The sequence below is a fragment of the Dama dama genome, chromosome 22, assembly GCF_033118175.1.
Source record: "Dama dama isolate Ldn47 chromosome 22, ASM3311817v1, whole genome shotgun sequence".
In the NCBI taxonomy this organism is placed as follows: Eukaryota; Metazoa; Chordata; class Mammalia; order Artiodactyla; family Cervidae; genus Dama; species Dama dama.
Window position 1 is genome coordinate 12,362,123 of NC_083702.1, and position 26,724 is coordinate 12,388,846.

Below are 26,724 nucleotides of genomic sequence, written 5' to 3' on the forward strand. Positions count from 1 at the left end.
GCCTCCTGGGAGGGCGACTCGGCCGTGCGCGGGCCTCGGGCCCCTTCTAAGGGGCCGGTGGGCTGGGGGCTGGCGGTTGCGGGTGCACACGCGTACACACTCCCTGCGCGGGGCGCCCGGCGTCTGTCTCCTCCCGCTTGCCGTAGGAGGCGGCGCGGCACCGACAGTGGGCAGCCACCACCCCCTCGGCGGACCGGTGCCGCGGAGCCGGGGCCCAGGTCTCTCGGGGCAGGTGGGTTTCCCGCCCCGAGGCCCTCGGACTGTCCGCACCGCCCGGGAGACACTGCCGGCGGCCTGTCCGCGGTTCACCTCGGCGGCCTTCCCTGTCCTCGCGAGTGGCAGGCGGCCCCGCGTCGGGCGCCCCCGATTGTGGTGCCGAAGGGCTGGCAGGTTTCGTAGTCTGAGGCGCGCACCGTTACTGTGAGGCTGTAGGTAAGCTGTCGCCGCCCCAAGAGTGATGATGTGGGTTGTTTGCAGCCCCTGCCAGCGAGTGTTTTATCAGTAACTAAACACCCTGAGAGCAGTTGAGTCACAGCAGCGTGAGTTCTCTCGTGGTCCCACCGCCACCTTCGCGCCCCTCCTCGGGGTCCTCGCTCGTCACCGCGTCCCGCTCCGCCCAGCGTCGCCGCCTTCGGGTTCCCCCGGCCCGGGTCCTGCTACACAGTCGCCCCCTTCTGTACGGTCAGGACCGCGGCCGGGGGACGGCGCGGTCCTGCCAAACGAAGCGTCCTAAAGTATTTGATTTTGTCAGACTCTTCACTCAGGAAAAGCCTACCCCCCTGTGACCGTTTCTCACGGTCCTCCTCACCTGACTACCGATCCGCTCCTCTTGTAAGCTCCCTAGCAGTGTGAGGAGGCGGAAGGAAAGCAAAGTGGACTTGATGCTATCTACCTGGTTTCCCCTCGCCCATCCTCTACTTGTGTGACCTTGGGAAGATCACAGGACTTCTGGGTCTTGATTTTCTTACCTGTAAAGTGGGGTGTGGACGAGATGTCTCAGGTTTATCTTCAAACCCTGAAATGTGTGGATATGAAGAGTGGAAGATGCTAAGTTAAGCATTGTTCTGCCTACACAGGAATACTGTCCACATCACAGGCTTAGAAAAGTTTTTGGTTTCTCTTTTTTGTCATTCCACTGTTCTTGTTTCTTATTTCCTACTCTGCCCTACATGTCTTTTTTTTTTTTTAATCTACGTTTAAGGTTTTTTTTTTTTTGGCCACCTCACACAGCATTCAGAATCTTAGTTCCCTGACCAGGGATGGAACCCATTCCCCCTGCACTGGAAACTTGGAGTCTTAACCACCGGACCACCAGGAAAGTCCCACGGTTTTTTTTTTTTTTTTTTTTTTTTTTAATTAAAGCTGGCTGAGTAAGTTCTTTAATTGCCTCCTCTTCCTAAAACCCTGTTAAAATGCTCATAAAGAAATGAAAAATGATACAAACCAGTACAGGACAGAAAATGGGAAGGGAGCCACCAAAATTTTTTTTTTAAATTTTACACTGAGAGAGTGTGGTCTGATTAAACAAAATGGAAGAAACCATAGTTTGGAATAGGTGTAGGGAATGGGTACTGCAGTTGAGGAAGGAGGCCTAGCAGCAAGAAGTGATTTAAAGAAACTGAAATTTGGAGACATCAGCACAACAGACCAAGAGGGAGAAGCAGGGATGAAAACAAGGAAACTAAATAAAGGTTTCTATGTAGAACAGCAGTACCCCAGCCCTCCCCACCCCATACCTCAGATACAATAGCTAGGCATTTATCCCGAGCTAAAAGTCAAGTTCTTATAATCTCTGGGGAGCATTTAATGACTAAGAGTAAAGCATTCTTTATTCTGGCACAATAGCCAGCTTCCTACCCACTCACCCTAGAGTGAAGTTGGCAAGACCCTCCCAGGTTCTAAAGATTCGTCATCAGCGTCCACCTATTTCATCTTAAATACGAACAGATAACCAAGGGCTTTTAGGTGTTTAAGGGAAGTCTCCAACTTGGGGCTGACAGAGGAGAAATTGTGACCATAGAGGAAAAAGAAACTTCAGAGAACTTAAAAAAATATAGCATGCTCCCAAACTTATTACAGCTATGAAACAAGGATAATATACTTATATAAGTTAACACACCAGGAACAAAAAGTAAATCTTAAATTAGAAATAAGAAATTGCCAAAATTGTAAATTCACTTTTATTGAAAGGTAAAGTCCATGAAGTTTTAAGGAAAATAGAATATGCAAAGAGATGGAAATTACAAGAGAAAATATTTTAAAAAGTCAATCCAACAGGACTAATATTACAAGAGAAAGAGAAAACCGTAAGTAAAAGATGGAAAAGTATCCCAAAAATAATGGAAGAAACTTTCCCAGAGCTAAAAAATGTCCACTGGTGGAGAGCAAAAACAGAAAACAACCTTATGAAATGTTAAAACGCTGAAGATACAAGAAGGTCCTGAATTTCCCAGGAAAAAAGTGACCCATAAAAGAGTAAGACTGTGATTAGAATTCTTACCAGCAACAATAGATATGAGAAGATAAAAAAGACCTTCAAGTTTCTGAGGGAAATACTTCTTGAGCTTGAAATTCTAGGAATTTTTTTAATTAAAACAACAACAACAATTATTCCTAGCTGAACTATCATTAAAAGATCAAAATGAGAACATTCTCAGATATGCAGAGATTGAAAATGTCAAGCGCCCACATAGGCTTTTTTTTTCAAAGTTACTTAACAATGAGGTAGAAATGAGGTATCTGACAACACTACTGACCAGGAATCAGGGGATCTAATTCAGAAGTAAAGGGATGTCCCAAGAGCTAGGCTAGGGCTTCCCTGGTGGTCCAGTGGTTGAGAATCTGCCTTGCAACACAGGGCACATGAGTGTGATATCTAGTCAGAATTATGTCCAACAAGGCACAGGGCACCTGAGCCCTTGTGCCATAACTACTCAGCCTGCGCCTTCTACAGCTGGTGCTCTGCGGTAAGGGAAGCCCCCTTGTGCTGCAGTGAAGACCCGGCGCAGCCAAAATTAATAAATAAATAGCTAGGCTGGATTGGGGTGGAAGGATAGGCATTCTGGGAGAGAAATCTGAAAAAGAGTTGAACTGAATAATTACTCGATAGAAAGTTTAGTGCAGGTTTCCAATCTTGCTGTAGTTAAAGCATACTGATGTTGACAATGTAAAGGTAAGAAATATGACTGGCAGTTGAAGATGTGAAACAGAGAGGAAAGGTAGAGGTAAAGGTAAAAGCACTCCAGAGATGTCTGTAGTTGGCAGAATCAGAAACAGTTACTAAAATGTACTGTAAGAAGTAGGAAAAGTGGCCAGTGAAGGAGCGAGGAATTATTTGGCTTATTGAGAGGATGGGAAGACACAAAGTATAGGGTTTATAATTAAGCTAAATTGTGATCAAGAAATAGAAGACTTGATATTGTTATAATAAGCAGTACTCCTTTATTTGTTCTACAGGTTCTATGCAATCCTATCAAAAATCCCAGTTGCTTTTTTCCCCCAGAAATTGACAAGCAGATTCTAAAATTCACATGGCAGTGCAAGGGACTCAGAAAAGCCAAAAGAATCATGAAGAAAAAAGTTGAAACATTCATTCTTCCTGATTTCAAAGCTGACTACAGAGCTACAATCATCAAGGTAATATGTGGTACTGGAATAATAATAGAAGTATATATTGTGGAAAAGAATTGAGAGTTCAAAAATAACCCACACATCTGTGGGCATTTGATTCACTGGAGAACTAATAGTCTTCTCAACAAAGGGTGCTGGGACAATTGTATAACCACATGCAAAAAAAAATGAAATCCGACCCCTCCCTCATAACACAAAAACTAATTCACAATGGATCACAGGCCTAAATATAAATGCTGGAACTATAGTAATTTTAGATAAAAGCAGGTATAAATCCTTATGACCTTGGATTAGGCAATAGTTTCTTAACTATGAAACCAAAACTATGACAAAATTTTAAAACTGGACTCCATCAAAATGGAATATTCAAAACTTTTGTATGTTCAGCTTTAAAAAGGAAGGATATTCTGACACATGCTACAATATGGTGAACTTTGGGGACATTATGCCAAATGAAATAACCCAATCACAAAGGGACTGTACGTGGGATGTACATGAGGTACTGGTAATAGTAAAAGTCATAGAGACAGAAGGCATAAGAATGGTTGCCATAGGTTGAGGAAAGGCACATGGCCATTTGCAAACCAAGCAAACCTGCCAACACCTTGATCTTGGATATCCAGCCTCCAGAAATGTGTAAAATACTTTACTGTTACTTAAGCTGCCCAGTCTGTGATGTTACGTCAGCCCTACCAGGCTAATAACAGATTTTGGTACTGAGAAGTGGGGTACCACTATAACAAATACCTTAAAAATGTGGAAAGGGCTTTGCTAGTGAGGAATGAATAGAGGCTTTCCAGGTGGCACTAGTGATAAAGAACCCGCCTGCCATCACAGGAGACGCAGAAGACTCAGGCTCGATCCCTGGGTAGGAAAGATCCCCTGGAGGAGGCCATGGCACCCCACTCCAGTATTCTTGCCTGGAGAATCCCAAAGAGTTGGACATGACTGAAGCAACTTAGCGCAACACAGCACGCAATGAGCAGAAGCTGAAAGGTTTTTGAGATGCATTTTGGGAAAAGCCTAGATTACCTTGAAGAGACACTCTTGGTAGAATTAATGCAAGTTAAAAGGGGACTGTGATGAGATCTCAGGAATGAGGAGCATGCTGTTGAAAACCGGAGGAAAGGTGACTCTATAAAGTGGCAGAGAAGGCCAAACTGTTTCCTAGTGGTTCTGTGGAAGGTAGAAATTAAAAGTAATAAACTTCGATATTTAGCTGCAGGGATTTCTGAGCAGTGTTTGTGGTGCAGCCAAATTTCTTCTTACTCCTTAGAGTATACAGGAGGTGAGAGAGAAATTAAAGGATTTGTTAAGCAAAAATGAACCAGAAGTTGAAGATTTGGAAAATTCTTAGCTTATCTGCAATACTATAACTTGCAAGAAAAATATATTGGTGAACATTTTGTAACATGTTTAAATGTCAAATCACTATGTTGTACACCTGAAACTAACATGATAATGTACATCAACTATACTTCAGTTTTAAAAAAAGAAACACACATTTGGTCAGACAACTAAAATATATCTCTCATATATGTTTGGTCTTCATCCAAGGTTCTTGACACAGCTCCCAAAACCCTTGGAATTTCCGGAGAGACAAGAGCAACAGGAACTTCTCTTGTAGTGTTCAGTCCTTGCTCCTCAGTTCCTGAAATCACTTTCAGAGTCATAAAGGTGAAATGGGTATCCTGTTATTTAAGTGTTTATGTTAATGAGGTGACTTTTGGAAAGCCCTAAGAATGGAGATCGCTAGCAAAGGACCCAACCAGGGAATACAGGGTTGGAACTTCAGCCCCACCCCCTTACCTCCACAGAGGGGAGAGAAACTAGAGGCTGAATCAGTTGCCAATGACCAGTGATTTGATCAATCATATCCAAGTAATGAAGCCTCCAAAACCCTCCGCAAGGACAGGGTTCAGAGAGCTGCCTGTTGGTGACTGCCTGGAGAAGTGGGGAGAGGCAAGCAGGAGGGGGCTTGTTATCTCTGCGCCCTCTCCCCACGCCTTGCCATGTGCGTCTCTTCCATCTGGCTATTGTTTTTATAATAAACCAGTCATCCAGTGTGTAAAAATTTTCCTCTGAATTCTGTGAGCCACTCTGGCAAATTAATCAAACACAAGAAGGCAGTTGTGACAATCTCTGATTAATAACCCAGTGAGTCAGAAGTACAGGTCACAGCCTGGAGTTACAGTTGGCATCCTGAGTTGGGAGAGATTGTTGGAACCTATAGTTTGTGGCCAGTGGGTCAGAAGCACAGGTAACAACCTAGCTTGCACCTGGCATCCTGAGATGGGGGAGAGTGGTGTACAGCAGTCTGTGACCTGCACAGCCTGATGCTGTCTCTGTGTAGATAATGTCAAAATTGAGTCGAGATGTAGGACACCCAGCTGGTACCCAGAGACTTGCTCCTTGTTGGTATGGGGAACCACCCCACTCCTCACATGTTGGAATTATGCACAGAACCCAGTTACTATCCATATTACACAAAAAGAAAATGTCCTGGGAAACATGTCAAGGGTATAGCTGGACAACCATTAGATAAAGAGATCATGGGTCCAATTCATGGATTTCATCAGTTATCTCATAAGTAGCCAGGAATAGAACTAAGATTATACTGGCAGAAACGCTGCCAATTTGGACGAAGGGCATAGAAACAAGAAAATGGAGGGATGCTGTCAGACTTCTGAGATTCTTAGGATAGGACACTAGAGCTATCTGGCTGCCAGTTACATTATCCATCAAGAAAACAGGAAAATGACAAGAAACGGGATTCAGAGATCAACACAGCTGCTACTCCAGCCACCAGCCCACAGAATACAAGTCTGGGGGGCAAGGCTGTCTCCTTGGTTTTAGTGGAGCCCGCTATCAACCAGTGCCTCGGGAATAAAACTGCTGCCCAGGACTGAGCGGATGGAGCCACCACTCCCGACCAAGAGGATAAGGTTGCCACCCCAGTGGGCCCAGAGGGCAGAGCATTAAGCCAAAAAGGGTTCTTCTTGAGCCTTAAAAGAGGCTGTTTGGGGTATGCTTTGGACCCATTCCCTTTTCTGATTTCTCTCTTGCAGAATGGAATATCTCTGTATGCCTGTCTCAGCATTGTATTTTGGAAGCACTTAGCTTGTATCACAGGCTCACAGCTAGGGAGGAATTTTGCCTTAGAATGAATCATATCTCAAGTCTCAACCATACCCAAGGATCAGATGAGACTTTGTGCTTAGAGTCAATGCTGGAATGGGTTAAGGCTTGGGATTGGGGTGAATGTATTTTGCATGTGAGAAGGACAAGAATTTGGGGTATCCAGAGGACAGAGTGTTTTGGACTGAACTGCGTTCTCTGAAAATTTATGTGTGGAAGCCCTAACCCACATGTGTCTGTATTTAGCGACAGGGTTGTTAAAGAGCCAATTGAGGTTAAATGAGGTCATATACAGTCTGTGGTATTTAGTTATGTCAGCCCTAGTAGACTGATTCAGACAGTACCAGGAAAAAACAGACAACTCACAGAATGAGATGAAAATTTTGCAAACCATATGCCTAATATTTTATCTAGAACATTTAAATCTTAAAACTCAACAATAAAATATAACTCTTTAAAAAATAGGTACAGGATTTGAATAGATATTTCTCTAAAGAAGTTATATAAATAGCCAATAAGTACGTATAAAAATGCTCAACATCATCAGTTATTAGGGAAATGCAGTGGAAACCACTTCACACCCATTCAGTTCAGTTCAGTCACTCAGTCGTGTCCGACTCTTTGCAACCCCATGAATTGCAGCACGCCAGGCCTCCCTGTCCATCACCAACTCCCGGAGTTTACTCAAACTCATGTCCATTGGGTCAGTGATGCCATCCAACCATCTCATCCTCTGTCGTCCCCTTCTCCTCCTGCCCCCAATCCCTCCCAGCATCAGGGTCTTTTACAATGAGACAACTCTTTGCATGAGGTGGCCAAAGTATTGGAGTTTCAGCTTCAGCATCAGTCCTTCCAATGAACACCCAGGACTGATCTCCTTTAGGATGAACTAGTTGGATCTCCTTGCAGTCCAAGGGACTCTCAAGAGTCTTCTCCAATACCACAGTTCAAAAGCATCAGTTTTTCGGCGCTCAGCTTTCTTCACAGTCCAGCTCTCACATCCATACATGACCACTGGAAAAACCATAGCCTTGACTAGATGGACCTTTGTTGGCAAAGTAATGTCTCTGCTTTTTAATATGCTGCCTAGGTTGGTCATAACTTTCCTTCCAAGGAGTAAGCATCTTTTAATTTCACGGCTGCACTCACCATCTGCAGTGATTTTGTAACCCAAAAGAATAAAGTCTGACACAGCTTGCACTGTTTCCCCATCTATTCCCATGAAGTGATGGAACCAGATGCCATGATCTTAGTTTTCTGAATGTTGAGTTTTAAGCCAACTTTTTCACTCTCCTCTTTCACTTTCATCAAGAGGCTTTTTACTTCTTCTTCACTTTCTGCCAGAAGGGTGGTGTCACACCCATTAGGATGGCCATAACCAAAAAGGTGTGTAACTGTCAGTGAGAAATCAGAACCCTCATAGACACCTGGTGGAAATGTAAAATGGTGCAGTCACTTTGTGAAACAGTCTGACCCTTGTCTTCTAGGGACTTCCCAGACAGTCCAGTGGTTAAGACTGACCTTCTACTGCAGGGAGCACCGGTTTGATCCCTGCTCCAGGAACTAAGATCTCACATGCCACATGGTGTGGCAAAAAAAAAAAAAAAAATGAACCAGCAATTCTACACCTAGCCGTATACATAAGAGAATTTAAAATATCCACACAAAACCACAATAGTTTGTATATGAATGCTATAGCATCATTATTCACAGTCACTGAGCAGTGGAAACTAAATCATGAATAAATTACCAAAAAGTATAATTTTTAATTTCTGGCCTGCAAGAAAGTAAAGGAATTGTTCTCAAAGACTCAGTAGCTTATAAGAAAGCAAATATTTATTTCTAACTTAGCTGGAATTTGACAGCTGGAGGGAGGGGCAGTCAGCTGCTGTGCTGTGCTGTACCAGATCCACCTGCCTCCCATTCAAGGAGCCAGGCTAAAGGAGTAGTAGTCACCTGCATTTCGTTTTCCTCGTGATGGAAAACAAGCACACAGGAGGTAAGCCGAGGAAACTCACTGTAACCTCTGCTCAGGTGTGTCGTATGTCCTGTGTGCTCACACATCATTAGCCAGAGTAAGTCACTCAGCAAGGTCCAGCGTAGTGGTGTAGGAAAGTATATGCCTTTCCCCTTCAGAAAACTGCCTAAAAAATTGTGCACACCACTTCTGTTTATATCCCATGGTAAGAGCTTAGCTCATGGTCATTCCTTGCTGAAGGGCAAATTGGAAAAACAGATTTTGTTGTGAATGGGCATGTATCCAGTTAAAATTAAGGGGTTATATTACTGAAATAGTATAGAAACTACTCTCTAACAACAATAATATAGATTGCGAGACAACTATCAATCTGCCAGAAACTTCTAAAACAATTGTTTAGTTGCTCACTCATGTCCAACTCTTTGTGACCCCATGGACTATAGCTCACCAGGCTGTTGATGGGATTTTCCAAGCAAGAATACTGGAGTGGGTTGCCATTTCCTTCTCCAGGGGATCTTCCTGACGCAGGGATCAAACCCATGTCTCCTGCACTGGCAGGCAGATTCTTTACCAAAGAGCCACAAGGGAAGCCTTTAAAACAATTAATGATATTTAAAAACTGTAAATTAAAAAAAAAAAAACTATAAATAGACATTAGATGCATCTGAAGAACAAAATGAGGTAGAAGATGCAATGGAAAAATTAAACTGCTTAATAAACTCTCAAACTGCTTAGTATGCAGCACAGAGAGACAAGGAGATGAAAATATGATGAGTTTAAAGAGGGGGTAGAAAAGGCAGTCTCCTACTTTAAGCCTACTAAGAGTACTTTAAGGAGATTATAATGGAAGGAGGTGAGTGTCTGTTCATATAATGGGTGAGGATTTTCCAAACCAATAAGCAAAATAAATCTACAGATCAGGAGTTGCTAAGAACGGAATCAGTCAAAAGAAATCCAACCTAGATACAATGCAGTGGAACTGAGAACCTAAAGGACAACAAGTCTTAAATTCACTTGTGTTGGTTTCCCAGGACTACTGGAACAGAATGCCACAGCTGAGTGGCTTAACATCATAGGAATTAAGAGTCACAGTTCTCGAGGCTCAGTTCAGTTCAGTTCAGCCCCTCACTCGTGTCCAACTCTGTGACCCCATGGACTGCAGTACACCAGGCTTCCTGTCCATCACCAACTTCAGGAGCTTGCTCAAACTCCTATCCATCGAGTCGGTGATGCCATCCAACCGTCTCGTCCTCTGTCATACCCTTCTCCTTCCTCCAGTCTTTCCCAGCATCAGGGTCTTTTCCAATGAGTCAGTTCTTCGCTTCAGGTGGCCAGAGTATTGGAGCTTCAACATCAGTCCTTCCAATGAATATTCAGGACTGATTTCCTTTAGGATTGACTGGTTGGATCTCCTTGCAGTCCAAGGCACTTTCAAGTCTTCTCCAACACCACAGTTCAAAAGCATCAATTCTTTGGTGCTCAGCTTTCTTTATGGTCCAACTCACATCCTTAGATGACTACTGGAAAAACCACAGCTTTGACTGTACGAACCTTCGTCGGCAAAATAATGTCTCTGCTTTTTAATATGCTGTCTAGGTTTGTGATAGCTTTTCTTCCAAGAAGCAAACATCTTTTAATTTCATGGCTGCAGTCACCATCTGCAGTGATTTTGGAGCCCCCCAAAATAAAGTCTGTCACTGTTTCCGTTGTTTACCCATCTCTTTGCCATGAAGTGATGGGATCAGATGCCATGATCTTTGTTTTTTGAATGTTGAGTTTTAAGCCAGCTTTTTCACTCTCGTCTTTTACTTTTATCAAGAAGCTCTTTAGTTCTTCACTTTCTGCCATAATGGTAGTGTCATCTGCATATCTGAGGTTATTGTTATTTCTCCCGGCAATCTTGATTCCAGCTTGTGCTTTATCCAGCTCGGCATTTCACATGATGTACTCTGCATAGAAGTTAAAAAAGCAGGGTGACAGTATACGGCCTTGACGAATTCCTTTCCCAATTAGGAACCAGTCGGTTCTTCCATGTCCAGTTCTAACTGTTGCTTCTTGACCGGCATACAGGTTTCTGAGGAGTCAGGTGAGGTAGTCCGGTATTCCCATCTCTTTAAGAATTTTCCACAGTTTGTTGTGATCCACACAGTCAAAGGCTTTAGCATAGTCAATGAAGCAGATATTTTTTCTGGAATTTTCTTGCTTTTTCTATGATCCAGTGGATGTTAGCAATTTGATCTCTGGTTCCTCTGCCTTAGAGGCGTGTGGTCTAAAATCAAGGTGACAGCAGGGCCTTGCTCCCTCTAAACAGGAGGGGAAGTCCCTTCTGCCCCTCCCTTGTTTCTGGTAATCTGCAGGCAGTCCTTGGCATTCCATGGCTTGCATCTGCAGCACTGTCTGCCTCCCATCTGTGTATCTGTCTCTTTTCCTCTTCTGATAAGGAACCCAGTCATATTGGATTAAGGACCCATCCTTCTCCAGTACAACCTTACCTTAACTAATTGTGTCCAAAATAAGGTCGCATTCTTAAACACCGGAGGTTAGGACTTTAACCTGTCTTTTTGAGGAATACAGTTCAACCTATAACAGGAGATCAAATAAAAGATTGACTCACTTACAAAGGAATAGTAATTAGACTGATGGCAGACTTATGAACACACAAGGGAAGCCAGAAGATAGTAGAATAATGCCTCCAAGTGCTGACAGAAAATAACTGTCATCAGAATTGTGTCCCCAGTAACACTGATGGACGAGATCAAGGACAGAATAATGACAGTTTCTAATAAACAAAAGCACATGGTTTATTACCAACTGATCTTCATTAAAGGAAAATCTAAATGATACTTCAGAGAAAAATAATCCTAGAAAAGGGTTTGAAAGAGCAAGATGGTGATCAGAAAAATTCGTGAACATGGATGTATCTAACCAGACACTATTTGTCTGTAACTTCCCAAAACTGACTGAAGAAGTAGTAGAAGTCTGAATGTTCCTTTAGAAAAGAAATTTGGTTGGTAGTAAATCAATCAAAAATCTTCCACTCAAAAAAATGTCCAGAATGTTTTATAGATCTGTTTCTTGGAAATATTCAAGGAAAAGTTCATTTTAAACTTATTCCAAGTCTTCTAGAGAATTTACGCCCCCCCAAAAAAATAGAGTGAGAGAAAATTCTCCACTCCAGCTCATTTAGTGAAGTTATCAAATATTGATACAAAAGCCAGACAGGGATAGTATAAGAACATTAAATTACAAAGCAATCATATGAAGAAAGGTGCAAAGATGCTAGTAGCAAACCGATAAAATGTATTTAAAAAATAGTATTTTATAACTAAGTTGAGTTTACCCAAGTGTACAAACGTGAATTAATATTAGAAAATCAATGCAATTTACCATAATATATTGAAGAAATCATATCAATAGATGCAGAAGAAATATTTTTATGACAAAGAAAACTTAGCAAAATGATTATGAAGGAAAGCTATAATAAAAAGCTATTTATAAATGTGTATAGCAAACTTTTTTTTTATGGAAAAACACAAAAAAAGCATTTCTTTAAATTTAGGGATAAGACAAAGCCACTTCTGTCACTTCCATCAGTGGTCTATCCTCATCCTAACTAGCACACTAACACAGGAAAGGAAATTTATAAGGATAATAAAGGAAGAGATATAACTATTATTATTCACAGATGATATGATTGTCATCTTAGGGTTTTTTGCATTAAAAAATTGACAGACTAGGAACTTCCCTGTCAGTTCGGTGATTAAGACTTCATGCTTGCACTACAGATTCAGTCCCTGGTTGGGGATGTAAGATTCCATACGCTGGGTGCTATGGCCAAAAAAACACACAAAATTGACAGACTGAAATCAGACTTGCTAAAATAATTTAGTACTGTATAAAAGATAAATATACAGAATCAAGCATATTCTACACCCTAATTAGAAAATCTAGTTTTAAAAAATGATAACCCGAGAAAAATACATATGCATGACCCATAAACATATTACTGCAGATGGTGACTGCAGCCATGAAATTAAAAGACACTTTCTCCTTGGAGAAAGCTGTGACAAACCTAGGCAGTGTATTAAAAAGCAGAAACAGCACTTTGTCAACAAAGGTCCATATAGTCAAAGCTATGGTTTTTCCAATAGTCATGTATCGATGTGAGAATTGGACCACTAAGAAGTCTGGGTGATGAAAAATTGATGCTTTCAAATTGTGGCATTGGAGAAGACTCTTGAGAATCCCTTGGACAGGAAGAAGATAAAACCAGTCAATCCTAAAGGAAATCAACTCTTAATATTCATTGGAAGGACTGATGCTGAAGCTGAAGCTCCAGTACTTTGGCTACCTGATGTAAAGGGTTGACTCATTGGAAAAAACTCTGATAGTAGGAAATGGTAACCCACTCTGGTATTCTTGCCTGTAAAATCCCATGGATGGAGAAGCCTAGTAGGCTTATAGTCCATGGGGTCGCAAAGAGTCGGACACGACTCAGTGGCTTCACTTCACTAGGAAAGATTGAGGGCAGAAGAATGGGACAACAGAGGATGAGATGGTTTGGATGGCATCACCAACTCAATGGACATGAGTTTGAGCAAATTCTGGGAGATAGTGACGGACAGGGAAGCCTGGCATGCTGCAATCCACGGGATTGTAAAGAGTAGGACACGACTGAGAACTGAACAACACAAACATATGACAAGCTGCAACTTATGATAGAAGAAATGTAAATTAGAAGCACAGTGAAATATCTCTAATTAGTAGATTGGGAAAAATTCAAAATCTTAACACTCTGTGGGTACGGCAGTAAGGAAAAAAACAAAAGAGAGAGACCCTCATACACAGCTGGTAAGGATATAGAATGGTGCAGCCCCTCAAAGGGGTCGTTAAGAATTATCAAACAAAACTACCTGTGTGCACCTTTTAACTCCTCTATCCATTTTCTAGGGATTTACCCTGAATAGGCACCTCCACAAACATTACACAACATACACATAAGGTTACCCACTCAGGCATTATTTGTAGTAGTAAAACATTGGAAACATAGTATGAACTATGATAAATATACACAATAAAGAAATGCAAATATAATAAACCTATAATGGAAAAGGATCTGGAAAAATATACATACACATGTGTATAAATATATATTAACTTTTACTGTACATCTGAAACATTGTAAATCAACTGTACTTCAATTTGTAAAAATACAGGGGTAAAAACAAATGAGAGATTTCTATAGACTGATAAAAGAGTGCTGTATAGGATACATTGTTAAGCGCAAAAGAGCATGTAGTATGTTACCTTTTGTGTAAGAGAAAAAAGGAAGTGTTTGCTTATTTTCCTGAAAAGAAACACAGGAGGGATAAACCATATATTAATTGTTAATTATTTAGTATGATAAACCGTATATAAATTATCTCCTATATAAGCCTGCTAGGGCTGCCATAACATACCACAGCCTGAGTGGCTTAAACAACAGAAACTTTCTTGAAGTTCTGAGGTTGGAAGCCCAGGACTAGGTGCCAGAAAACTTTGGGTTCTGGTCAGGCGTCCTTTCCTGGCTTGCAGATGGCCTCCTTGCTGTGTCCTCACTTGGCCCTTTCCCCGTGCAAGTGTACAAGGAGGGAGAGAGTCTCGGATGTCTCTTCTCTTAAGGACACCAGCCTTCTCTGATCAGAGACTCACCTGTATGAGCTCATTTAACCTTAGTTTCCTCTGTAAAAGCCCAGTTTCCAGATAGAGTCACATTAGGGATTCCTGCTTCACCATACACATTTTGGTGGTGGTTTAGTCACTAAGTCGTGTCCGACTCTTGTGACCCCATGGACAGTAGCCTGCCAGGCTCCTCTGTCCATGGGATTCTCTAGGCAAGAATACTGGAGTGGGTTGCCATTTCCTTCTCCAGGTGATCTTCCCAACCCAGGAATCGAAGCCAGGTCTTCTGCATTGCAGGCAGATTTTTACCAACTGAGCTATGAGGGAAGCTCAACTCATTCTGGAAGCCCAATACACATTTTGAAGGAACACAAATCCGTAAGTTACCTCTGGGATTTGAGTGGAATGGATGGATACAGTAATGAGATTTCTTGGAGCGTATCATTATTTATAAGTTTTACATTTTTAGTAACATAAATGGTTTACATATTTTAAATGTATGACTTCAAAAAACAATGAAGCAAATGAACCTAATTTTATCAAATTGATATGTAACCACATTGACAAAAGTTTCATTTAAGTCACTTTTGAACATAGTGTTCTCATGTACACCCTGGTAGATAGTCTAACAACTACAAAGAAATTTTGAAAGTTACTTCGGTTTGTTATTGGTAGCATTGGTGGAATAGCAGTTCTGGGACTAGTTCATCTTTTTTTTGTAGAACAGAGCAAACAAGTGACTATACTGATGTCATTATGTGAGGTAGGAAGTTCACATGTGGAATGGGGGAAGAGGAAGAGGAACCCTGCAGTGGGATTTGGATTGAAGGTGTCCGTGTGAACTGATTTTCCCCCGGACCTGTCCACTCAAAGGGTCTGCAAGCAGAGAAGTTCCAGTAGCAGGGACAACACAGCAAGAGCCGGGTGATACCTGCACACACTGTGGGGTGGGTCACAGACGAGGAATCCCGAGTTAGGGGGCTCCAGGTTTTTATAACAGGCTGCATGCAGACATGCCTGACTTTTGCCTTATGCCTTATAGATATTGTCTTATTATACTGAATAATAATAATCTTGTTCTGGTGGGGTACATTACCTCTGAACTCCAAGGCTACTCACTGTCAACTTTAAGAATAAGATAGGTCATTATGTCACCAGCAAAATGGGTTTATTTGGGAATAGCTAGAGGAATTGCAATTCAGGAATACAAGCTCTGGCAGACCATGGGCATCAGAGAACAAAGGAGGGGAACCTGCTTTATAGAGAAATTGGGGTTTAGGAGGGGCTGTTCTAAATGAAAGCTCACTGGAGGAAAGTAAGAGTTCAGGGAGGCGCTAATGCCTCATTGACTGAGCTGCAGAGTGTCCCATTGGATGGGCTTGTTGCTGGGCGAGAAGAAAATCTTCCTTCCTCCTGCTGGCTTGTAGAGGGACCTTCTTGCTGGAGATGCAAACAGATCTGTCCTATTTGGGGTAGTTGACAAGGAGTGTTAGGGCACGAGAGTTCCCTCTAAAGAACTTCCTGACTTTAGTTGTAGTTGAGGTTTCCTGTGTTAATTTTCACATCATTATTCAAATACTTTGAAAAGATAATTCAAAACAAAAGGACAATTTGTGACTTTCCACTCACAAGTCATGAAGAAACATTCAGTCATGGAGAACTGTCTCCCAGTAGCCAGTTTGTGGGTCATTCTAAGCAACCAGTCATAGTTCATTAAAAATATTAATGTCTGGACTTCCCTGGTGGTCCAGTGGATAAGAATCTACCTGCCAATGCAGGAGACATGGGTTCAATCCCTGGTCTGGGAAGATCCCACATGTTGCAGAGCAACTAAGGCCATCTGCCACAAGTAGAGAAAGCCCACACAGCAACAAAGACCCACTGCAGTCAATAATAATGAAGTAAAAGCATTTAAAAAATATTAATGTCCAAGCAAACCTTGTTAGTGTCCTGCCCACATTCCCTCAACGTTTCCACCTCAGTGTGCTCTCTTGGTGTCTCTCTTCCAGATTTTGCATTTCTTTGCCTGAGTGTTTTATGCCTGAGCTGCTGTGTAAGGCTGGTGGGGAGTCAGCTCCTTTAGGAGCAGCATGACCAGTGACTGATAAAAGTTAGAACATAGATTACCCCAGGTCCCTTGCCTTCTGTGTGGGTGACTCTGAGGCACAGGTTGTAACTAACTCCATGAGTTCCCCAACAGTAGAAAGCAACTTCCTTCCATCATAACTGGCTTGATGACACACCCTGTTGTTTGGTCTCTTTCCCTGTCTCTCTTCCCTCTGACATTACTGGTGTTTCCTGAGTTTACCTCTCAAATAAGCTACTTCTAGTTGAATCCTTGTCTCAGGTCCATTCTAGTGGAACTCAAAATAAGACATGTCCCTGTGGAAATGTCAAACATGCAGTCAGATATGAGTATGGAATTCAGAGGAGAGGTTCACACAATTTGTGAGACGTCAGCAGAAAGATGGTATTTGTTCCAGTTATCTGTTGCAACGAGAGATTACCCTAAAATTTCATGGCTGAAAACACCACTTTTTTTTTTTTTGTAACTCACACTTTTGTGGATCAGAAATTCAAGCCTGTCAGCCAGGCAATTCTTCTGTTCCACAGGACATCACCTGAGGTCAGTCATTCCATGGTATTCAGCTGCCTCTGCAGGTAAAACTGTGAGCAGAGATAGGAAACCAAAGGTGTCAACGGGGATGAGCTAAAAGCTCTGAAACTTCCAATAGTAAGAGGCCATCGAGCTGAGGAAGAGCCAGCAGCAGAGACTGGGCACTGCCTGTATCGTATGCTGCTGATAAATCAACACACATTAAAAACTGACATTGTGAACATCTGTTGGGACCCAGAGATATTGAATAATGTCCTCCAATCTGAGAAGGAGCTTTGTGACCAAAACACAAAGGAGGCAACCCCATGAAATGCAGTCAGGAAGTTTATGTTTGCCACTTACAGGCGTGATTCTGTGGACCAGCATCCAGGGGCATTCACAGCTGCAGTCTGTGTCACCAGAAGGGATACTGGGACTGGAAGGGGCCAGGTTAAAAATAGAACCTGCTACCAAGTGGGAAGCACGTCCACAGTGATGGGAACCCAGGGTTTTTCTTCCCCCAGGGGTGTCTCGTGATCATTAACCACCTGCATCAGAACAAGGCATTCTTCCAGCTTCCATATCAGATGAAGGCAAGGGTAAATGTTGATAGGAAACTTAGAGGACTTAGATGCATGCCTGTGAGTGAACTGCAACTCAATCACATGGAAAGGGGAGGGTTGGACTGGGGGCCTAAGATGGGGCTGACAAAATGGAGTCAGTATGGTCCAGCCACATGGCATCACATGGACCATGACAAGAGCAGATATTTAGGTGAGTCAGTCGAAACTTTGATTAATTGGTTCAAGGGAGGCTGGAATGGGTGGAAATAGAATTGTGAGTATTAGCAGTTCTTCAGAGAATTTCTGTTATAAACAGGAATGGGGAGATGGGAGGTCAGCATTGTGCTCCCATGTCCCTTTCTCCTCTTCCAAGATCCATCTGACATCATCCACTTCTACACTTCTGGTTTGGGACTTGTACATGGAGGCATACTGGCTGGTGTGATAGCTTGGGATCCCCCTTTATTACCTATTTTATTTGCATAATAAGATGATAACTAAACTTTAGTAATAAGTATCTCCTACAGCACTTTTTAACTCCAAAGCTGCAGGGAGGAGTATGAGTATGGTTTTTTTTAATCCTTATTTCACCATACACAGTATTACCTAACTTTACCCATTATATTTGAAGTTTTTATACCTGATAAATGTCTGTATTTATGTGTATGTGAAAAAGGATTTGCCACAGTGAGGTTAATAGTTAACAGTTTTATGTCAAATTAAGCAGGCACAAATAATAGAAGGCATTAATAGCAGTCTCAGGGGCAACACATTTCAGTTCAGTCGCTCAGTCATTTCTGACTCTTTGCGACCCCATGGACTGTAGTAGGCCAGGCTTCCCCTGTCTATCAACAACTCGCGGAGCTTGCTCAAACTCATGTCCATCGAGTCGGTGATGCCATTCAATCATCTCATCCTCTGTTGTCCCCTTTTCTGAGGGTCTTTCCGAGCATCAGGGTCTTTTCCAGTGATTCAGTTCTTTGCCTCAGGTGGCCAAAGTATTAGAGCTTCAGCTTCAGCATCAGTCCTTCCAATGAATAATCAGGACTGATTTTCTTTAGGATTGACTGGTTGGATCTCCTTGCAGTCCAAGGCACTTTCAAGTCTTCTCCAACACCACAGTTCAAAAGCATCAATTCTTTGGTGCTCAGCTTTCTTAATGGTCCAACTCTCACATCCATACATGACTACTGGAAAAACCATAGCTTTGACTAGACAACCCTTTATCAGCAAAGTTATGTCTCTGCTTTTTTAATATGCTGTCTAGGTTTGTCATAGCTTTCCTTTCAAGGAGCAAGCGTCTTTTAATTTCATGGCTGCAGTCACCATCTGCAGTGATTTTGAAGCCCAAGAAAATAAAGTCTGTCACTGTTTCCATTGTTTACCCATCTATTTGCCATGAAGCAACCAGATGCCATTATCTTAGTTATTTGAATGTTGAGTTTTAAGCTAGCTTTATCACTCTTCTTTCACCTTCATCAAGAGGCTCTTTAGTTCCTCTTCACTTTCTACCATAAGGGTGGTGTCATCTGTATATCTGAGGTTATTGATATTTCTCCCGGCAGTCTTGATTCCAGCTTGTGCTTCACCCAGTCCAGCATTTTGCTTGACATACTCTTCATAGAAGTTAAATAAGCAGGGTAACAATATACAGCCTCGATGTACTCCTTTCCCAATTTGGAACCAGTCCATTGTTCCATGTCCAGTTCTAACTGTTGCTTTTTGACCTGCATACAGGTTTCTCAGGAGGCAGGTCAGGTGGTCTGGTATTCCCATCTCTATCAGAATTTTCCACAGTTTGTTGTGATCCACACAAAGGCTTTAGCTTAGTCAATGAAGCAGAAGTAGGTGTTTTTCTGGAGTTCTTTTGCTTTTTCTGTGATCTAAACGGATGTTGAGAATTTGATTTCTCTGGTTTGTCTGCATTTTCTAAATCCAGCTTGAACATCTGGAAGTTCTCAGTTCACATACTGTTGAAGCCTAGCTTGGAGAATTTTGAGCATTACATTCCTAGTGTGTAAGATGAGTGCTGGGGTCCATATTGTGTCTTAATCTATCCTTGCCCAGTTTCTTTATTGAAACTGGAGACAAAAATAGTAAAGGTGTTATAAAGATTAAATAGGAAAAGATCAATGCATGTAAAGTACTCAGACTAGTGCATGTGACTCTTTGTGACTCTATGGACTAGTAAACTCTTCCTGAGTACATAGTGGAGCTTCCCTGGGTGGCGCTCGTGGTAAAGAATCCTCCTGCCAATGCAGGAGATGAGGCTTCAATCCCTGGGTCAGGAAGATCCTCTGGAGAAGGACATGGCAACCTAGCTGCAGTATTCTTTCTTGGGAAATCCATGGACAAAGGAGCCTGGTGGGCTACAGTCCATGGGGCTGCAAAGAGTCAGACACAACTGAGCAACTGAGCACACACGTACACAAGTATATAGTAAGTCCTTGATAAAGTTAGCTAGTGTGTTATTACTGAGCAGTGAATCAACTGTCAGTAGGAGAAGGCATGACCTACAGTGGCTTAAATAAGAAGAGATTGTTCAGATGACCAGCAGGCACCCTGGAGCTAGGTGGTGCTAAAACCAGCTCATCTCTACAATGCCAGGGCTTTGCCCCATGTCAGTTCCCTTAAACTTTCCCTTGTGATTACACTCCCGCCAATCACCGCAGTCTCAAACAGAGGCATTCAAAGGCAGAAAGCAGAAGGCAAGGAAATAATTTCTGCTCTGGTGCCTTCCTCTTACTAGAAAGGAAACCACTTCTCGGTGAGTTGTGTTCTGTTTTGAAGACTTTCTTAGTTTGAGAAAGCCGTCTGACTAAGAAATGGAAGTGCTGGCTGTTGATGGTCCTAAGTGCACTGATATGGTCCACGTAAGGGGCAAGATGCACGAGGCACCCACTTGCCACTGAAAGGGCATCTGATGTTGGGCGTGTACTCGCTGGAATACTACTCAGCCACAAAGAGAGAAATGATGCCATTTGCAGCAACATGGATAGACCTAGAGATTGTCATACTTTGTGAAATAAATCAAGACAAAGACAAATATCATGTGATATAACCCACATGTGAAATCTACAATATAACAGAAATGAACATATCTTCGAAACAGAAACAGCCTCAGAGACAGAGAACAGACTTGTGGTTTCCAAAGGGGAAAGGGAGTAGGGGAGGGATAAATTAGGAGCTTCAGATTAGCAGATACACACTGCTATATATAAAATAGATGAACGACAAGGTCCAACTGTATAGCACAGAGAACTATATTCAGTATCTTATAATGAACTATAATGTGGAAACATGTTTTAAATAAAGGGCATCTGAAATCTTACAGATTCAAGAACAAACTTCTAATTTCTACCACCAGATCTGCTCTTCCCCATCTCAGTAGCTGACACTCCATCCTTCCAGTTACTCAGACCAAATGCTGGAGTCCTCCTTAACTCCTCTTTCTTAAACGTCACATTCAACTAGTTAATTAATGCTGTCAGACCTGCCTTCAGATTCTATCCAGAATCCAGTCACTCCCATCACCCCTGTCATTACCGTGCTGACCCAACCCACCATCATTCCTCACCTCCATTATTTCTGTCCTTTTCTGACTGCTCTCTGCTTTCTCCCTACCCCCACTGTCTTTTTAAAAGCTAGATCATAATTATGTCACCTTCTGGTTCAAAACTCTCCAATCTCACTCAGTAAAACCCGGTTTCTTCCCATGGCCTACAATTCCTCTAAGAGAGTCAGTCCTCCTGACTCTGACCTCACCTGCTCCTCAACTTCTAGCTCATTCTGCCCAGCTGCACTGACTTCCTTGCTGTTCTTCAGTCTTGCTGAGCATTGTCCCACCTCAAGACCCGCTCCTCCTGATAAGCACACAAAGCTTGACCCCTTCCCCCGCTTCCTTCAGGCCCCCTTGTCCCCACTATTGCCACCTTCCCTGACCTTTTCCTGTCCTCCCTGCCTCCCCTCTGTTTTATTTTTCTCCATCTGAATTGCTGTGTATGTATATTTATATACAAGGATGTAGTGTGCTTCTTGGAGAAGGCAATGGCAACCCACTCCAGTACTCTTGCCTGGAAAATCCCATTGTTGGAGGAGCCTAGTATGCTGCAGTCCATGGGGTGGCTAAGAGTTGGACACGACTGAGCGACTTCACTTTCACTTTTCACTTTCATGCATTGGAGAAGGAAATGGCAACCCACTCCAGTGTTCTTGCCTGGAGAATCCCAGGGACGGGGGAGCCTGGTGGGCTGCCATCTATGGGGTCGCATAGAGTCGGACATGACTGAAATGACTTAGCAGCAGCAGCAGCAGTGTGCTTCCTTACTTTTTTCCTATCTCTCCCACAGAAATGTAAGTTCTGTGAGGGAAGGAACTTTCTTTTATTACCTGTTTTAACCCTAGTGCTTGAAACCTGGTAGGCACTTGGGGGAAAACACTGCTAAATGAATGAACAAACAATGCTGAACATTCGGGTTATTTAAGCTTTGTACAAAGATTTGTGCATATTCTTTCCATATTTTATGGTTGATACCTTTTGTGAATAATTCTCAAAATGAGAAGGTAAAGACATTTTTTGGCTTCTAGTAAAAGTTATCGGACTGCTTTTCAAAATATTTAAGCCAGTTAAGTAGAAGATGGGGGCTTCCCAGGTGGTGCAGTGGTAAATAATCCACCTGTCAATGCAAGAGATGTGGATTCAATCCCTGGGTCAGGGAGATCCCCTGGAGTAGGAAATGGCAACGCACTCCAGTATGCTTGCCTGGGAAATTCCATGGACAGAGGGGCCTGGCGGGCTGCAGTCCATGGAATCACAAAGAGTTGGACACGACTGAGGCCAAGCAGAAGGAACCAGTTATGTGATGCTCCTGCTAGACATTCTTGGTTGAAACTTTTCCATATGTTTTGTAGGAAAGACTAGCAAAATTGATTATTTTTCCATATTTATCTGTAGCCATCAACAGTGCTGTTGTTTTTTTTCCCTTCAGTTTTATTGAGATGTAGTTGACATACAGCGGTATGTAAGTTTAGAGTGTTCAGCCTAATGATTTGACTTACATACATCATGAAATGATAATCACAGTAAGTCTAGTGAACACCCATCACCGAAAGCAGATAGAAAAATTAAAGACAAACTGGTTTCCTTTTGATGAGAACATCAATAGTATACTTAAATAAATTAATATAATATTACTTTAAAAAATTAAAATCTCACCCACAGGCTTTCTCATGTTCATTCACCTTTTTGGTTCTGACCTATCCTTATTGTTGTTCAGTCGCTTAGTCGTGTCGGACTCTGTGACCCCGTGGACTGCAGCACTCCAGGCTTCCCTGTGCTTCACCGTCTCCCAGAGCTTGCTCAAACTCATGTCCATCGAGTCAGTGGTGCCATCCAACCATCTCGTCCTCTGTTGTCCCCTTCTCCTCCTATCCGTAGTGACTTTAATTAAAGGTGAACTTATCAGCCTACTTTAAACACTCCTTCCTGTTTTCCTGCACTAAGGGTCGTAGTGACTTTAATTAAAGATGAACTTATTAACCTATTTAAACACTCCTTCCTGTTTTCCTGCACTAAAGGTCATATTGGCCTCACAAGTTCTGGATTCTAAGTCCTGTTTATTAGCATTTATCTTACTTATAGAATTCTCACACTGGAAGGAAAGGCATTTTTTTCTGCCTCCTTGACTATGCCCTTTAAAAAAATACCAGGTCCCTCCCCACGATATTTTCTTTTTCCTGTTAATATGAACATATGTATAGATTATATATGACCACTTGAGTATACTTTATACAGTTGTATTTTTTCTGTCTTTGGCTGTGCTGGGTTTTAGTTGCAGAATCTTTAGCTGTGGCATGTAAACTCTTAGTTGCAGCACATGGGATCTAGTTCCCTGACCAGGGATGGAACCCCAGGCTCCTGCATTGGGAGCAGGGAGTCTTAACCACTGGACCACCATAGAAGTCCCACAGCCCTGGATTTTTTTGGCCATACCGTGAGAAAAATGTATGAATATATATTGGTCTCTGTCCCTACCTCCTTGTATCTTGCTCAGTGGTAAGAGTGTCAGAGCATCTTTTGTTCTAATATTTGATCTTTGATCTTGGTTCCTGACACAGAGACTTAGGAATCCTTTGGCATTTCTTGTGTGACAGGAGTGTCTTTTCTTCTAGTGAGGCTACTGTGGTGGGCTTCTCAATAACTTCAGGATGGGGCAAGGGCGGTGCTGGGTACCAGAAAGACCAAACCATGATTAGAAGTTCACCCCCCACCCCTTCTGAGAAGGGGAGAGGGGCTGAGGACGGAGCTAATGACTGATCATGACTCTGTGATGAAGCCTCCACAAAACCCCCAAAACTAGAGTTTAGAGAGCTTCTGGTTAGTGAACACGTCCACATATTGGGAGGGAGGGATGCCCCAACTCCTCAGGGACAGAAGCACTCATGCTTGGGGCCCCGTGTATCTTCTTATCCGGCTGTTCATTTGTGTCCTTTGTTACATAATACATTGGTAAATGCAGGTAACTGTCTCCCTGCATTCTGTGACCTGTTCTAGCAAATAATCAAGGAGGTGGGCAATAGGAACCTCTGATTTGTAGCCAACTCAGACAGCTTTTTTGGGTAACCTGGGGACCTATTACTTGCAAATGGCATTTGAAGTGAGGGGCAGTCTTGTGAGACTGAACCCTTAACCCATAGAGCCTGCCTAACTCCAGTTAGTGTCAGGATTGAATGGAATTGTAGTGTCAGCTAGCAGTGTAGAGAATTGCATGATCTGTGGGAAACCCACACACTTGATGCTGGAAGAGTGAGTGTGTCAGTATTATGAGAATAAAGGAGAAATACACAGGAGGAGAAGGGTAGGTTTTCCCATGTACCTTCTCACTCATTTCATTTACTTGTTTGCAAAGTCACTTTATCAGAGACGCCTTCCCCGCATCATCCCTCGATCTGAACAGCACCACTGTTCTCATTACTCTGGCTTCTGCCTCAGTCTTGGTCATGGCACCTCCTTCTACCAGCCAGACTTTATAACTTTGCTTGCTCATCCTCTCTCTGCCTTCTAGGATACAAGTTCCAGGCGAGCCCAGGCTTTGTTCTTTGCTCCATCCTCAGCTCTTGGATTAGTGCCTCTCACATAGGAATGGTTTAATAAATATTTATTTGATGAAAGATGAATAAATGAATGAATAATAAGTACTACCCATTTACTATACTATGGGAGCCTTTGACTGGTAATATATTTGGAAGTGACATGTTACACAGCACTCTACACAAAACAGAAGAAACCCGCACATCTCATGTGTGCGTGCGTGATGTTACTTCAGTCATGTCTGACTCTGTGAGACTATGGACCATAGTGCTCCAAGCTCCTCTATCTGTGGGATTCTCCAGGCAAGAATACTTGAGTGGGTTGCCATGCCCTCTTTCAGGGGATCTTCCCAATCCAGGGACTGAACCTGAGTCTCCTGTGTCTCCTGCACTGGCAGGCAGGTTCTTTACCACTGTGCCACCTGCAAAGCCCCACACATCTCACATGGAAGCTTAAGACCATTTAAACTACATAAATGAGCACTTTTCTTTTAAAACCTTTTTCTTCTATGCACAGCAAAGGAAACCGTCAACAAAATGAAAAGACAACCTATGGAATGGGAGAAAGTATTGTAAATGATGCAACTGACAAGGGGTTAATATCCAAAATATGCAAAGAGTTCATGCAGTTCAACATCAAAAAGCAAACAAGCCAATCAAAAATTAGGCAGAAGACCTAAATAGACACTTTTCCAAAGAAGATATACAGATGGCTAACAGGCACATGAAAGGATACTCTCAACATTGCTCATTAGAGAAATGCCAACTCAAAAACCACAGTGAGGACAAAATGACCATCTCAAAAAGTCTCCAAGTAATGCTGGAGAGGGTGTGGAGGAAAGGTGGTGGTGGGAGTGTAAATTGATGCAGCCACTATGGAGAGCAGGATGGAGGCTCCTTATAAAACTAAACATAGAGCTACCATATGATCCAGAAATGAAAACTCTAATTCAAAAAGATACATTCACCACAACATTCATGGCAGCACTATTTACAGTAGCCAAGATATGAGATCAGCCTAAGTGTCCATCAACAGATAAATGGATAAAGAAGATGAAATATATATACATATATGTACACAATTAAATATTACTCTGCCATAAAAATAATGAAATAATGCCATTTGCAGCAATGCAGATGGACCTTGAGAATATTATGCTTTGTGAAATAAATCAGAAAGACAAATACTGTATGACTTTACTTATATGTGGAATCCAAAGAATAATGCCAGTTAATGTATATGCAAAAAAACAGACTCACAGATGCGAAAAACAAGCTAGTGGTTACCAGAGGTGGGTGGGAGGAAGAGACAAATTAGGGGTATGGGATTAATAATACAAACTACCACACATAAAATAGATAAGCAACAAAAATTTATAGCACCAGGAATTATTTGTCTTGCTTCCCTGGTGGCTCAGTGGTAAAAAAATCTCCATGCCAAGCAGGAGTTTGATCCATGGATTGGGAAGATCCCCTAGAGTAAACCCACTCTTCTTTTTTTTTTCCACTCCAGTATTCTTGCCCTGGAAATCCCATGGAGAGAGGAGCCTGGCATCCATGGAGGAGTTACATCCATGAGGTCGCAAAGAGTCAGATACAACTTAGCAACTAAACAGCAACCAAGAAAGGTATGATGGAATACAATCTGCAAAAAAAAGCAAACCATGCTGTACACCTGAGCCTAATCCAACATTGTAAATCAATTATACTTCAGTGAAAAGTAAAATTGCTCTATTTTTGTTCCAGTCTCTCATTACTCTAGTCTGGCTTCTTACAGCTTACATATAGTGCTCCTCACATCTATTTTTTTTTTTTTTTTTTTTGCTCCTCACATCTAGTGTGGCTTCTCCTGAGGCCTCTTCCCTCTTCCCTTGGCTTCCAGGTGGCCACCTCCTCTCTGTCTTCACGTGGTCTCTGTGCTCCTGTATCCCGCCCTGGTGTCTCTGTTTCCTCCTCTTACAAAGACACCAGACAGATTGAATCAAGACCCACCCTAGCAGCCTCATTGTGTCCTCTTAGCACAGTAGGGAGCACGTCAGTCTCATAATCTGAAGGTCTTGAGTTTGTGC

At 42.3% G+C, this 26,724-nt stretch overlaps 1 long non-coding RNA gene across 2 annotated transcripts; it reads left to right on the top strand.

The window, feature by feature from the left end:
* Positions 1 to 82: 82 nt before the first annotated feature.
* LOC133043222 (uncharacterized) lies at positions 83 to 26,396 on the top strand. Of its 2 annotated transcripts, XR_009689668.1 has the most exons (4): positions 83 to 432; positions 3,457 to 3,636; positions 5,188 to 5,307; positions 26,169 to 26,396. It is a non-coding gene; the product is annotated as an uncharacterized LOC133043222 (long non-coding RNA). The 2 variants fall into 2 exon arrangements; XR_009689667.1 differs by lacking the exon at positions 26,169 to 26,396 and having other exon boundaries at positions 5,188 to 5,690.
* Positions 26,397 to 26,724: the final 328 nt, after the last annotated feature.